The sequence below is a fragment of the Schistocerca serialis genome, chromosome 1, assembly GCF_023864345.2.
Source record: "Schistocerca serialis cubense isolate TAMUIC-IGC-003099 chromosome 1, iqSchSeri2.2, whole genome shotgun sequence".
NCBI lineage: Eukaryota > Metazoa > Arthropoda > Insecta > Orthoptera > Acrididae > Schistocerca > Schistocerca serialis.
The window spans coordinates 940,299,408-940,314,868 of NC_064638.1; positions in this window are offsets into that span (position 1 = coordinate 940,299,408).

A 15,461-nucleotide genomic window follows, 5' to 3' on the forward strand; every position below is an offset into this window, starting at 1 on the left:
TTGAGCAGTATTCATATATGAGTCTCTTTTGTAAATAAATTGCTGTTTTGTAGTAACCTACTAATGAATCGTAACCTGCCATTTGTTGTACATGTACCATGTTTTAGATGAGCATACAGATGGCTATATGAACCAAAAGAAAACCTACATAATAGTGTGAAGAAGCTCCCACAGGATCTTACAGTCTAGAGAATGAGATCTCAACAACGGTGCCCTCTGTTGACGGCACAAATTAGCCGGGGCTGTTTTAGAAATGCGAGGATTGGCTGTTAGCGTAATTGGCATTCTTTATTTTCCATCAGTAAATGTCTGACCCTTCGCGCTGGCCTTCATGTTATACAGTACACTTGATGTTCCTAATTAGTCTGGCGCAGTAGCGATCTCATATTCACTCTAAGACGAAAGAAAAAAAGAAGATAAGACGCACCACGAAGGAATTATACGACTGGGACGGATATTGGTAGATGTGATGTACATATGCAAACAACTAAATGACTACAATTTCAGAAAAATTGGATTATTTATTCAAGAGAACGAGTTTTACAATTTTAGCACACCAGTAACATGATGGTCCAGCTCTGGCCCTTACGCGAGCAGTTATTAGGTTCGGCACTGATTGGTAGAGTTGTTACGTATCCTCCTCAGAGATACCGTGCCAAATTCTGTCCAACTGGGACTTTAGATCGTCAAAATCTTGAGCTACTTGGAGGGTCATGCCCATAATGCTCCAAACGTTCTCAGTTTGGCAACCTTGCTGGCCAAGGTAGGGTTTAGTAAGCTGTAGAAACTCTCGCCATGTGCGGCCGGATATTATCTTGTGAAATATAAGCTCACGATGGCTTGTCTTGAAGGGCAATAGAACGGGGCGTAGAATATCGTCGACGTACCCCTGTAAAAGTGCCGCGGATGACAGCCAAAGGGTCATGTTATGAAAAAGAAATAACCCCTCCCACCATCATTCCTGTCTGTCGGGTCGTATGGCGGGCGACAATCAGGCTGGTGTCCCACCACTGAACGGCCTGTCTCCAGACACCTCTTCGCTGGTCATCAGGACTCAGTTCGAAGAGAGACTCACCACTGAAGCCAATTTTACTCCAGTGAATGAGATTCCAGACCGAATGTGCCCGACAGGACTGCAAAAGGGCTTGTTGGTGTACAGACCTCAATGGTACTCACTGTAAGGGGCGCCGAGACCTCGACCCCGTTTATGTGTGCCGCTTATTAATAATGTTCGCTGAACCTGGGTAGGGGGCACTTTCTGCATACAGTTTGAAAATATTGTGATCTAATCGGTTATTTTATATTTTAAAATTTCGAAAAAAACATGTTTATTATTTTCAATGATTCTTGAACTAGATTCCACAAATGTTTTAAATTTTTCAGTTAAACTTAACCCAAAAATACAGGGTGTCCGAAAAGTCTTTCCCTGATTACATAAATTGATAACTCAGGCTAGAAGTAAGATAAGAATATGAAACTTGTGTCGAATTGTTTACAACTATCAAAGTTTTATTTTCTGTTTTAGGTTCTCAGTACGTAAGTAGTGGATGAGGTGCAGTGCCCAAGAAGCCATGTTAACCAATCAGGAGAAGGCGCAGTGTGTCTTGTGTTACCATGAGACACGATCACCAACCACAGTGCAGAGACACTTCCAGACAACATTTGGAAGGAATCCATCTGATGTCAAGAGCATTAAAGCCTGGTATGAGAGGTTCAAGAACCCAGGATCGGTTGCTGACCTTCCGAGGTCTGGTCGACCAAGAACCTCAGCAGACAGGGTGGAAGCTATAAGGCAGTCTTTTCTGCGAAGTCCGAAGAAATCGGTGCACAAGTCCTCACGTGAATTACAGAGGCCAAAAAGCTCTCTCCATGACATTTTACACAAACGTTTACTGTTTCGTGCATACAAAGTGCAAATCGTTCAGGCCTTGTTGCCCAATGACAGTACACGTCGATATGACTTTGTGGTCGAAATGCTATCACGTATTGAGAACGATGATGGTTATCTCAGACGAATTGCCTTTTCCGACGAAGAGACCTTTTTTGTCAGTGGAGTAGTGAATCGCCATAATGTGCGCATTTGGGGTTCATAACCCCTGGCGAGGTCATGGAGTGCACCAGAGACAGTCCAAAAGTGAATGTTTGGTGCGCGCTATTGCACGATCGAATTATAGGGCCATTCTTCTTCGCTGAGGCTACCATCACATCTGCAGTGTATCAGGACATGTTGCAACTGTAAGATGTTCCTCAGCTGCTTCAGTATCACCCCGATGTCTTGTGTCAGTAAGACGGTGCACCGCCTCATTGGGGTTTGGACGTCTGTGCCTATCTCGATATGACATTTCCTGGGCGATAGATTGGTCGTGATGGTCCAACGGTTTGGCCGCCACGCTCTCCTGACATAATCCCATTAGACTTCTTTTTATGGGGTTATGTCAAGGACGAGGTCTACCGAACACGTGTACCAGATCTTGAAACCCTGCGGCAACGGATAGCCACAGTCGTTGAATCGATCCCTCCAGTGAAGTTGGCTAATGTGTGGACGGAAGTTGAACATCGCCTAGATGTGCTACGTGCTACCAAGGGTGCTCATGTGGAAGTTTACTCATGTGTGAAAGAAACTTTGATAGTTTGTAAACAATTAGACACCAGTTTCATATTTTTATCTTACTTCTAGCTTGAATTATCAATTTATGTAATCAGGGAAAGACTTTTCGGACACCCTGTATAAGTGACAGTATTAGATGTCAGTTCCCTCAATGACGGTCATATTTAATATTTCTAGGTTCATGGCATTACATAAATGTCTGGATCTCTTTAAAAAGTATGTGTGACTAAAAGTCAACAGCAATGAACGACGCTTGCATTTTTAAATTTTTTTGTTGGTCTTAAAGTTGGTAGTAACACGTTACTGAAAGCGTGTCGCTATTGCTAAGAGTGTGCCAAAGGATATTTTCGGGTTCTGGACCCTACTTACACATCAGTACCTCTTTAAAAATACGTTGTTGATATAACTGATGGACAATTAACGATTTTTTTTTTAATTTTCTATAGCGGACATGAGGTATCCCCTCTCCTTGGAAATGCGCGTTATGGAAAATGTCTAGGTATTGCTCGGATTAATGATCCCTGTGTTCAGTGAAACACCAGTTGCACGTCGGATTGATGAATCCAGGGCTGTGAGCGCTTCTCTGACGATTGCTCGGTCTTCACGTTCTATCGTCTCTTCACGTTGACCACTTCCTTCTTCACTCTGTGTTTGGCCATGATACACCTACTCCCGTCAACATCTTCGAATAGTGGCATCGTTCCTATTCAGATGCAGAGCAATTCGCCGATTACTCCAACCTGCTTCTTTGATCCTAACTACGCGTCCTCTCTCAAATACTGAGACCTGCGTATATTGATCATGGGCCTGCCTGGGAGGCATAGTTACTGTCTAACTGAGTACATGTAATGAAATCTGCAAAGACTACGCCCTAGTATCGAGATGTGTCCTGTTTACCATCCCTGCCAGCTGCGCTGTGAAATTGCGCTGCAGCATCACACGTTCGTCCACCGGCCGGCAAAGTATACAGTTTTGTATTTTTTAGTTGAAATCTATATGAATATCAATTTGTCACCAATTTTCCTAACTCTTTTTCTCGTAGAGTGTCTTTGAACAGTATTTATGTACGGTTCGTGCAAAAGTATTATGAGCCGTTGTCTACTATTAGCTGCACGTACAAGAGATATGGTCGTTCCTTCCAATCTCTACGTATCATTATTACCAAATATTTGTGTGACACACTTTTGTCTGCCTATGGATGGGCCCACGAATTATGGACATTGATGCACTGCAGCATTAGGCCATATGGTATCCCCTATGTTTTCGAGTAGCACACCTGTAGAGGAAGAAAGCAGTCAGGAACAACAGTGTTTACTGACAAAGGCTCCTTTTTTTCCCCTGTTAAGAGTCCCGAATTCCCAGAAATGCACAGGTAAAACAGCTTAGCGTCGGCCTTCCCATTAACTGCGAAATTCCTGCACGGCATTCCTGCTTAGAGCATTATGATAATGACCTCGGGACGCTATCCGGAGGATCTCGCCGAGGCCCGCTTTTCCGGGTCAGGTACGAGGGGGGCGGGGGAGGGGGCGGCCGTCGCTACCTGCTGCCCAGACCCCGCCCACACACATTCGGCCCAGCATCGCTGCAAGAGCCAGACTCGATCTCGCCTTCCCTTCCCTTCATTCCGCGCCTTGGCTGCATCGCGTTTCGCGCCGTCAGTGCGCGCCCCGCATGTCGCGAACCCTCTCCCCGCCGTCGCACGACGGATGCTTCCATTTTCGTTATTCAGCAAAACGTCAATAGCCGCTGCAGTATCCGATTTCAAAGGCAGGTCTGGCATTCGACGCGCTCGAGAGAGCCCGCCAGTCAGCGCCGGCACAAAGCCCTCCCGCACGCGAGTCGCAATCTCCTGCACAGCGCCCCCAGCTGCCGCCACAGCCGCGTGCCCCGAGCAGATGGCAATCTGTCCACAATGCCGTCGAGAACACCGACTCGTTCGCGCCGTCACCCGCGCGGAATTCTGCGCGAGGTGATGGCTTGCGGATTCCATTACTTCCCAAGAATGCTCACAGAGCAACTCTCGCTTTGGGGCGTAACACTCAAGGACGTGTCCCAAATAAACTACTGGCCATTAAAATTGCTACACCAAGAAGAAATGCAGATGAAAAACAGGTATTCATTGGACAAATATATTATACTAGAACTGACATGTGATTACATTTTCACGCAATTTGGGTGCATAGATCCTGAGAAATCAGTACCCAGAACAACCACCTCTGGCCGTAATAACGGCCTTGATGCGCCTGGGCATTGAGTCAAACTGAGCTTCGATGGCGTGTACAGGTACAACCTCCCATGCAGCTTCAACACGATACTACAGTTCATTAAGAGTAGTGACTGGTGTATTGTGACGTGCCAGTTGCTCGGTCACCATTGACCAGACGTTTTCAATTGGTGAGAGATCTGGAGAATGTGCTGGCCAGGGCCGCAGTCGAACATTTTCTGTATCCAGAGAGGCCCGTACAGGACCTGCAACATGCGGTCGTGCATTATCCTGCTGAAATGTAGGGTTTCGCAGGGATCGAATGAAGGGTACAGCCACTGGTCGTAACACATATGAAACGTAACGCCCACAATTCAAAGTGTCCTCAATGCGAACAAGAGGTGACCGAGACGCGTAACCAATGGCACCCCATACCATCACACCGTGTGATGCGCCAGTATGACGATGACGAATACACGTTTCCAATGTGCGTTCACCGCGATGTCGCCAAACACGGATGCGACCATCATGATGCTGTAAACAGAAACTGGATTCATCCGAAAAAATGACGTTTTGCCATTCGTGCACCCAGGTTCGTCGTTGAGTACACCATCGCAGGCGCTCCTGTGTGTGCTGCAGCGTCAAGGGTAACCGCAGCCATGGTTTCCGAGCTGATAGTCCATGCTGCTGCAAACGTCGTCGAACTGTTCGTGCAGATGTTTGTTGTCTTGCAAATGTCCCCATCTGTTGACTCAGGGATCGAGATGTGGCTGCACGATCCGTGACAGCCATGCGGGTAAGATGCCTCTCATCTCGACTGCTAGTGATACGAGGCCGTTGGGATGCAGCACGGCGTTCCGTATTACCCTCCTGAACCCACTGATTCCATATTCTGGTAACAGTCATTGGATCTCGACCAACGCGAGCAGCAGTGTCGCGATACGATAAACCGCAATCGCGATAGGCTACAATCCGACCTTCATCAAAGTCGGAAACGTGATGATACGCATTTCTCCTCCTTACACGAGGCATCGCAACAACGTTTCACCAGGCAACGCCGGTCAACTGCTGTTTGTGTATGAGAAATCGGTTGGAAACTAGCCTCATATCAGAACGTTGTACGTGTCGCCACCGGTGCCAACCTTGTGTGAATGCTCTAAAAAGCTAATCATTTGCATATCACATCGCCTTCTTCCTGTCGGTTACATTTTGCGTCTGTAGCACGTCATCTTTTTGGTGTATCAATTTTAATGGCCAATACGTGTCACGCGATTAAAGACAGGCCAGAGAGATGGAATCGCGGTAGCAAAGAAACTTGTGGGCGAACATTTCCAGTGCAGCTGGTTAATCAAGTGATTAATATTTCACGTTAGAACGAAAACATGATCCAAGTACGCTGTATTCTTTTTATTATCCGTGACGGGTAGTAAAAAGAATGCGGCCTACTATAACCATGTTTCCATGTTTTTTTCCCGTCACGGATAATAAAAAGAATACAGACTACTTGGACCATATTTTTATTCTCAAAATTTGTTGAGGCTGTGGACTTCCACAAAAACAAAATTTTAAAATTGTAGATTAGGCTTTACCGTAACTGTTATGGATATCGAATGACACGATAAGTTTACTGTGAAATTTGAAATTTCTCCGACGTACGGGATGTTCTATAAAATTTCGGGAGAAGTTTTGGCTTGTCTACAAATTCCTACCGCGGTCTTCGGCCCATCTTCAGGTGAATAGTCTGCAGCTCGTGGTCTAGTGGCTAGCGTTGCTGCCTCTGGATCACGGGGCACCGGGTTCGATTCCCGTTCGGGACGGGGATTTTCTCGGGCAGGAGGCTGGGTGTTTGTGTTGTTCTCATCATCATTCGGGTAGTGGCGAGACTGTAAATCGAAATGTTTGGAACTTGTACGGGCGCTAATCACCACGGTGTTGAGCGACCCACAAACCAACACCATCATCTTCTGGTGAATACTGACGAGAATGCTCTGAGCTCACGTATTTAAGACCCAGCCATACATATGCGGTGTATTCCTCGACGTAATTTTCATTTAACAACAAGTTTTTTGAACTATCTGACGAAATCGCTATGGGGAGTCCTCTGTCTGCCCTGGTGGCCAATTTTTTTATGGAATATTTTGATATACGAGTGCTAAACTCAGCTATTTTAAGGCCAACAGAATTTTGGCGAGACGTTGATGACCCTTTTATATAGACTGATTCAAAAAGAAGGAACAAATTTCATTTGTTTATTACAGACAAACTAGGAAAGATAGAAACACATTGCACATGTCACTGGACAGGGGAAGGTTCAATATTTCATCTTCACATAGACATTATACCATATTCAACATGAGCACCATGCGTTGCTAGAGAAACATGGATTCGATCGTCCATTTCATTCCACACACGAATCAACCGTTTCCTGAACCGACAGCTTCTGCCGTTGAATTCATCTGCTCTTGAAGATTAGCTGCCATTGGTGGGACAAAGACTCTGTCTTTTACGTACCCCCACAGAAAAAAAACTGCAAGGTGTGAGGTATTGTAAACTGGGAGGCCAAAAGTAATGAACAAGATCTTGTTGACCACCTCTTCCAATCCAGTGTTGCGGGATGGTGTTATTAAGATAACGCAGCACCTCAAGCTGAAAGTGAGGGGAGGTGTGGTCATGCATAAAAATGAAATCAATTGAACTTTCGTGAAGCTGAGGAAACAGCCAGTTTCGCAGCATGGACAGGTATGAGATTCCTTTCCACAGTTTCCATCGCAGAAAAGAAAGGTCCATAAACTTTGCGGACAGAAACGGGACAAAACACAGTCAATTTCAGTGAGTCTCATTCATGTTCGACGACATTTTTACATTATGGCGGTTTACTTTACCAGACAGATGAAACTTCGATTCATCCGAAAAGATGAGTCATCCAGAAAAAAAGTACTCTGCCAAATCCCGGAGAACTGAAATACAAATTTTGTACCTTCTGTTATGATCGTCGCGACACAATTCCTGCAGTAACTGACACTTTTACGGCTTCATACACAAGCCTAGTTTCAGATAATGTCACACCGTTGTTTGAGGAACTTTAAGTTCCTGGCCTGCCTGTCTTATGGACTTCCGAAGGCTCCGTCTGATCGCATGACAGATATGCTGGACATTTTCTTCAGATGTGCGTCGTTGATCAGTGTTCTACCTTTGTATATGCAACAAACTACCAAGAATTTTGTATGCCAGTCATAAATCTGCTTGTACAGAGGCGGCTTCTTGCCGAATCGACGGCCGAATGTACGTTGCTCTTGAACAATGGAAATGATTTCTCTTCGGTTGTGTTCCCCATGTGGCTAAAAACAACGAACAGCCCTGCTTTGTCAAAACTCTGAACCTTCCTCTATCCAGTGACGTACACAATATGTTGCTATCTTTTATAGTATGTCAGTAATAAACAACTGAAACACGTCTTTCTTTCTGATTCGACCAGTAGTTTGCACTCATGTTTGGACAGTCTCCAACAGTTCCTCCAACACCTATTCTCCATATATGAAAATGCGGGGACGGAGAAAATGGTTGCTTGTCTTTTTTAGACATCTTGTTGCGACGTACGAGCGACGGCACACTTGGGCAATAACTGTTCCGAAGGCCCACATATACAGACCCTATTTATGAGCTACTAGTTGCCACACTCCGGCACAAACGAAGGACATTCTAAAGACCTTAATCCCCGGAGCCCACGCCATCTCTGATACAGATAGTCTGCAAACAGAAACGAAACACCTGACAACCGTGTTCCTGATTATTTCAAATGTGCGTGAAATCTTATGGGACTTAACTGCTAAGGTCATCAGTCCCTAAGCGTACATGCTACTTAACCTAAATTATCCCGAGGACAAACACACACACCCATGCCCGAAGGAGGACTCGAGCCTCCGCCAAGACCAGCCGCACATTCAATGACTGCAGCGCCCTAGACTGCTCGGCTAATCCCGCGCGGCAAACCGTGTTCCTGAACAATGGATTTTTGTCTCAGCAAGTACAGGGTGCTCTACAGTCCCACGAATGATAGAACAAAGAACAAGATGGGGCCTTCAAAACGACTGCGTATCTACCATAAATCTGGTATTTTTAAGCGAAAATGGGCATCTTCCTTCCAAAATCTCGAAACTTTCGTACTCTGTCAAAGACGACTTAGATTTGCGCAAGGCAAATGTTTATAGGATTACGTGCGAATGCGCAATTCTTATACAGAGCAAACGACGCGTACTGTCCAGGATCGCACTGCAGAACATCAACGACATACCAGCCTCGTTCAAGCCATTGTCGCCGAACATTGTATTTCCACCGGTCATTTGATGAAATACGAGTAGAATGAAACGAAACGTGTGGCCGATACGAAAAAGTTTTGGAGCACCATCACTAGTGAATCTGGGTCCCTTATTAATCGAGTCGGCGTAATGGTGTTTGTGCTTTCGGCAGATAAACCAATTTTCCTGAACTATTATTGGGATCAACTCATTTACTGTAAAACCTCAGTGAGCGGTGCGCAACTCGCCTAGTTTCTTTGCATGCTTTTACAGACTAGAAGCTAAGTCGACAGCTGGAATTGCACAGTGAGCTGGCAGTTCATCACTTTAAAAATAATGTGATTCCTTCCTGTATTTGAACTTTCAAATTTCTGAGTAGAATGTTTATGCTGACATACTGGGCAAGTATGCCCACTGCAAAATGGTTCAAATGGCTCTGAGCACTATGGGACTCAACATCTGAGGTCATCAGTCCCCTAGAACTTAGAACTACTTAAACCTAACTAACCTAAGGAAATGACACACATCCATGCCCGAGGCAGGAGTCGAACCTGCGACCGTAGTGGTCGCGCGGTTCCGTACTGTAGCGACTAGAACCGCTCGGCCACTGCGGCCAGTCATGCCCACTGAACATAATTTGGCAAAAAGCTCAGTCGCTTACAGGATACTAACATTAGTTCATGTGTTTATCACAACTTAGTATGATCGTTCAATTCGGTCAGTTAGTTAGGGCCATTACTATTACGTTTCACGAAGTAAGCTATCCCTGTTCTCTTGTTCTATTCCGTTAAAAAGTGTAGTCAGATAGCATTATTATATGATTTAATGGGTACAAATGTTGTAAAGAAGAGAGCATTTTATATTTTCACGATACATATTCATATGTAATATGACGCTGAAAAATGGACAATAGGCTTATTACAGGATGGCAATTACGAAGAGAAAGAAACCAAAAATTTTTGTTTGAACTGTTGTAGTAATAGCAGACCTCACATGTCTCCAACAAAGCAGTCTGCCTCACATCATTAAGGTATTTGAGGGTTGGTAGAAATCCGAAGTAGAAAGTAGTGAAGTTTTCGACAAGTCGTAGAATGTTTGTTGGAATGATAGATTGGATGCCACGGAAGGATGAGTGTTTATATCGACAAGCAGAAACATTGGTTACAGCCAGGTTCTAAATGAGTTCGACACTTATGTCGACAAGATCTGTGGATTTAGATTAGTGATCGCATGTTTCTTCCGACCGCTAGATTCAAACACACTGGTCTAACAGTCATTCAAAGATAGCCTAAGCTCGATAGCACGAAAACATCCAGTGTATATGCTTATGGTAAGTGGTGATCTTAATCTGCCGACCACCGACTGAGTAAACTACGCTTCCTTTGTTGGCGGCAAGGACAAACTGTGTAACAAAAGTAATAAGGAATGCACTGTCCGACAGCTGTCTCGAAGATATACACCGGCAACCCACACGCTAAAGATATACACTCCTGGAAATGGAAAAAAGAACACATTGACACCGGTGTGTCAGACCCACCATACTTGCTCCGGACACTGCGAGAGGGCTGTACAAGCAATGATCACACGCACGGCATAGTGGACACACCAGGAACCGCGGCGTTGGCCGTCGAATGGCGCTAGCTGCGCAGCATTTGTGCACCGCCGCCGTCAGTGTCAGCCAGTTTGCCGTGGCATACGGAGCTCCATCGCAGTCTTTAACACTGGTAGCATGCCGCGACAGCGTGGACGTGAACCGTATGTGCAGTTGACGGACTTTGAGCGAGGGCGTATAGTGGGCATGCGGGAGGCCGGGTGGACGTACCGCCGAATTGCTCAACACGTGGGGCGTGAGGTCTCCACAGTACATCGATGTTGTCGCCAGTGGTCGGCGGAAGGTGCACGTGCCCGTCGACCTGGGACCGGACCGCAGCGACGCACGGATGCACGCCAAGACCGTAGGATCCTACGCAGTGCCGTAGGGGACCGCACCGCCACTTCCCAGCAAATTAGGGACACTGTTGCTCCTGGGGTATCGGCGAGGACCATTCGCAACCGTCTCCATGAAGATGGGCTACGGTCCCGCACACCGTTAGGCCGTCTTCCGCTCACGCCCCAACATCGTGCAGCCCGCCTCCAGTGGTGTCGCGACAGGCGTGAATGGAGGGACGAATGGAGACGTGTCGTCTTCAGCGATGAGAGTCGCTTCTGCCTTGGTGCCAATGATGGTCGTATGCGTGTTTGGCGCCGTGCAGGTGAGCGCCACAATCAGGACTGCATACGACCGAGGCACACAGGGCCAACACCCGGCATCATGGTGTGGGGAGCGATCTCCTACATTGGCCGTACACCACTGGTGATCGTCGAGGGGACACTGAATAGTGCACGGTACATCCAAACCGTCATCGAACCCATCGTTCTACCATTCCTAGACCGGCAAGGGAACTTGCTGTTCCAACAGGACAATGCACGTCCGCATGTATCCCGTGCCACCCAACGTGCTCTAGAAGGTGTAAGTCAACTACCCTGGCCAGCAAGATCTCCGGATCTGTCCCCCATTGAGCATGTTTGGGACTGGATGAAGCGTCGTCTCACGCGGTCTGCACGTCCAGCACGAACGCTGGTCCAACTGAGGCGCCAGGTGGAAATGGCATGGCAAGCCGTTCCACAGGACTACATCCAGCATCTCTACGATCGTCTCCATGGGAGAATAGCAGCCTGCATTGCTGCGAAAGGTGGATATACACTGTACTAGTGCCGACATTGTGCATGCTCTGTTGCCTGTGTCTATGTGCCTGTGGTTCTGTCAGTGTGATCATGTGATGTATCTGACCCCAGGAATGTGTCAATAAAGTTTCCCCTTCCTGGGACAATGAATTCACGGTGTTCTTATTTCAATTTCCAGGAGTGTATTTTAGACCTACTGCTGTAAACAGGCCGATCTTTTCGAGAGTATCATGAATGACATACGGATACGCTGAGGTACGACTGTCACCAAAGAAAAAGAAAGAAAGAAAGCTGCTTGGATATTTGTATTGTGTGTAAATGAAATCATTACACACAACTCGCTTGAAGGACGCAATGAAATCATTTACACTCAACTCGCTTGAAGGACGAAATAAGGTTGTTCACACGCATCAAGATAAGTGTTACATTATGCTGATATGTCGTGTAAGTGTGTTGCTACTGTGACTATTACTATACAGATGGCAGACGACGTGTGTCGAGACAACCCGGTAACATCGATGACACCAACACTGTGTCCCATATGTGCAACATGGAGGTGCTGGAGTGATGTTCTGGGGTAGCGTTACAGGGGTCACTGTACAGCTTTCGTGTCTGTTGAGGGCAATCTCACTGTTCTATTGTACAGGGATGAGATTCTGCAACTAACAATGGGATTGTATTGCCAACGTTTTGGTGGAAATTTCATCTTGACGGATGACAACTAGCGCGCTCATCGTGTTGCTCTCGTGAACACGTTCCTCCAGCATGGTGTGATCACCAGAGAGAAGTGGTCTGCCTGTTTCTCGGACGCGAACAACCGAATAAGTGTGGGATCGATTGAAACGAGCTCTGTTTGGATGTTGACAACGAGCATGTACTAAGCGCGACCTACGCACAATCGCCAGTGAAGGGTGGGACAATTTAGATCAGGACTCACTTGATGTTCTCATCGATGGTATGCCACGACGGATTTAGGCATGCATACTGTCGGAAGTTCCATGCGGATTTTCGCGGATGATGCTGTAGTATACAGAGAAGTTGCAGCATTAGAAAATTGTAGCGAAATGCAGGAAGATCTGCAGCGGATAGGCACTTGGTGCAGGGAGTGGCAACTGTCCCTTAACATAGACAAATGTAATGTATTGCGAATACATAGAAAGAAGGATCATTTATTGTATGATTATATGATAGCGGAACAAACACTGGTAGCAGTTACTTCTGTAAAATATCTGGGAGTATGCGTGCGGAACGATTTGAAGTGGAATGATCATATAAAATTAATTGTTGGTAAGGCGGGTACCAGGTTGAGATTCAATGGGAGAGTGCTTAGAAAATGTAGTCCATCAACAAAGGAGGTGGCTTACAAAACTCTCGTTCGACCTATACTTGAGTGTTGCTCATCAGTGTGGGATCCGTACCAGATCGGTTTGACGGAGGAGATAGAGAAGATCCAAAGAAGAGCGGCGCGTTTCGTCACAGGGTTATTTGGTAACCGTGATAGCGTTACGGAGATGTTTAATAAACTCAAGTGGCAGACTCTGCAAGAGAGGCGCTCTGCATTGCGGTGTAGATTGCTCGCCAGGTTTCGGGAGGGTGCATTTCTGGATGAGGTATCGAATATATTGCTTCCCCCTACTTATACCTCCCGAGGAGATCACGAATGTAAAATTAGAGAGATTAGAGCGCGCACGGAGGCTTTCAGACAGTCGTTCTTCCCGCGAACCATACGCGACTGGAACAGGAAAGGGAGGTAATGACAGTGGCACGTAAAGTGCCCTCCGCCACACACCGTCGGGTGGCTTGCGGAGTATAAATGTAGATGTAGATGTAGATGTAGATTAACGCTGCTCAAGAGTGCTGCGATAACCCACCATACGAGACAGATGATTTTGTCATTACAGAAGTGTTTGTATCTTTCCTCTGGTGATATGGACATGTCGCGAATGAATATATGCGCGAGCGTCAGAGCCAGTTTTTGTTTTCTCTGCGAGAATTCCGAAATAAAGGGGTGATGCAAAACTTTTGTTGATGTGTGTAGTTCAGATTCGGCGAACGCAAAACAAGTGTGTATGCAGTCGACAGATATTATAAACTGTGGTCTAGCTAAATAGGTACTGAATGAAGTGAGAAAGCGCGCTAAAGACCTATCTTGGCTTTATGATACCGTTCACAAAATGTTTTGTAAACAGGAACTATTTCTGTCTCACCACAGGGAAACTGTAGGGAAATTGATAGAGCAAAAATATTACCAACTCGTTCAGTCCGTAAGAAGGGACATGCGTGGAGCTTACAACAGTTTTTACAATCAAACGAAAGCGACAGATGGTTTCGTGCGGCCTTCAAACTGAAGGTAGCAGACATAAAGCAGATACATTAAATTCCACATTTAAATATTTATTTACACTTACTGTCGTAGCAGCATTTGATGCCCGGTATTGAAAAATTCCATTCCATTGGAACTACTGACGGCCTTGGGAGAGCCAGTCCTGACAAAACTCTACCATCTGGTGAGCAAGATGTATGAGACAGGCGAAATACCCTCAGACTTCAAGAAGAATATAATAATTCCAATCCCAAAGAAAGCAGGTGCTGACAGATGTGAAAATTACCGAACTATCAGTTTAATAAGTCACAGCTGCAAAATACTAACGCGAATTCTTTACAGACGAATGGAAAAACTAGTAGAAGCCAACCTCGGGGAAGATCAGTTGGGATTCCGTAGAAATGTTGGAACACGTGAGGCAATACTGACTCTACGACTTATCTTAGAAGCTAGATTAAAGAAAGGCAAACCTACGCTTCTATCATTTGTAGACTTAGAGTAAGCTTTTGACAATGTTGACTGGAATACTCTCTTTCAAATTCTGAAGGTGGCAGGGGTAAAATAAAGGGAGCTAAAAGCAATTTACAATTTGCACAGAAGCCAGATGGCAGTTATAAGAGTCGAGGGACATCAGACAGAAGCAATGGTTGGGAAGGGAGTGAGACAGGGTTGTAGCCTCTCCCCGGTGTTATTCAATCTCTATATTGAGCAAGCAGTGAAGGAAACAAAAGAAAAAATCGGAGTAGGTATTAAATTCCACGGAGAAGAAATAAAAACTTTGAGGTTCGCCGATGACATTGTAATTCTGTCAGAGGCAGCAAAGGACTTGGAAGAGCAGTTGAATGGAATGGGCAGTGTCTTGAAAGGAGGATATAAGATGATCATCAACAAAAGCAAAACGAGGATAATGGAATGTAGTCGAATTAAGTCGGGTGATGCTGAGGGAATTAGATTAGGAAATGAGACACTTAAAGTAGTAAAGGAGTCTTGCTATTTGGGGAGCAAAAGAACTGATGATGGTCGACGTAGAGAGGATATAAAATGTAGACTGGCTATGGCAAGGAAAACATTTCTGAAGAAGAGAAATTTGTTAACATCGAGTATAGATTTAAGAGTCAGGAAGTCGTTTCTGAAAGTATTTGTATGGAGTGTAGCCATGTATGGAAGTGAAAAATGGACGATAAATAGTTTGGACAAGAATGAATAGAAGCTTTCGAAATGTGGTGCTACAGAAGAATGCTGAAGATTAGATGGGTAGATCACATAACTAATGCGGAAGTAATGAATAGGATTGGGGAGAAGAGAAGT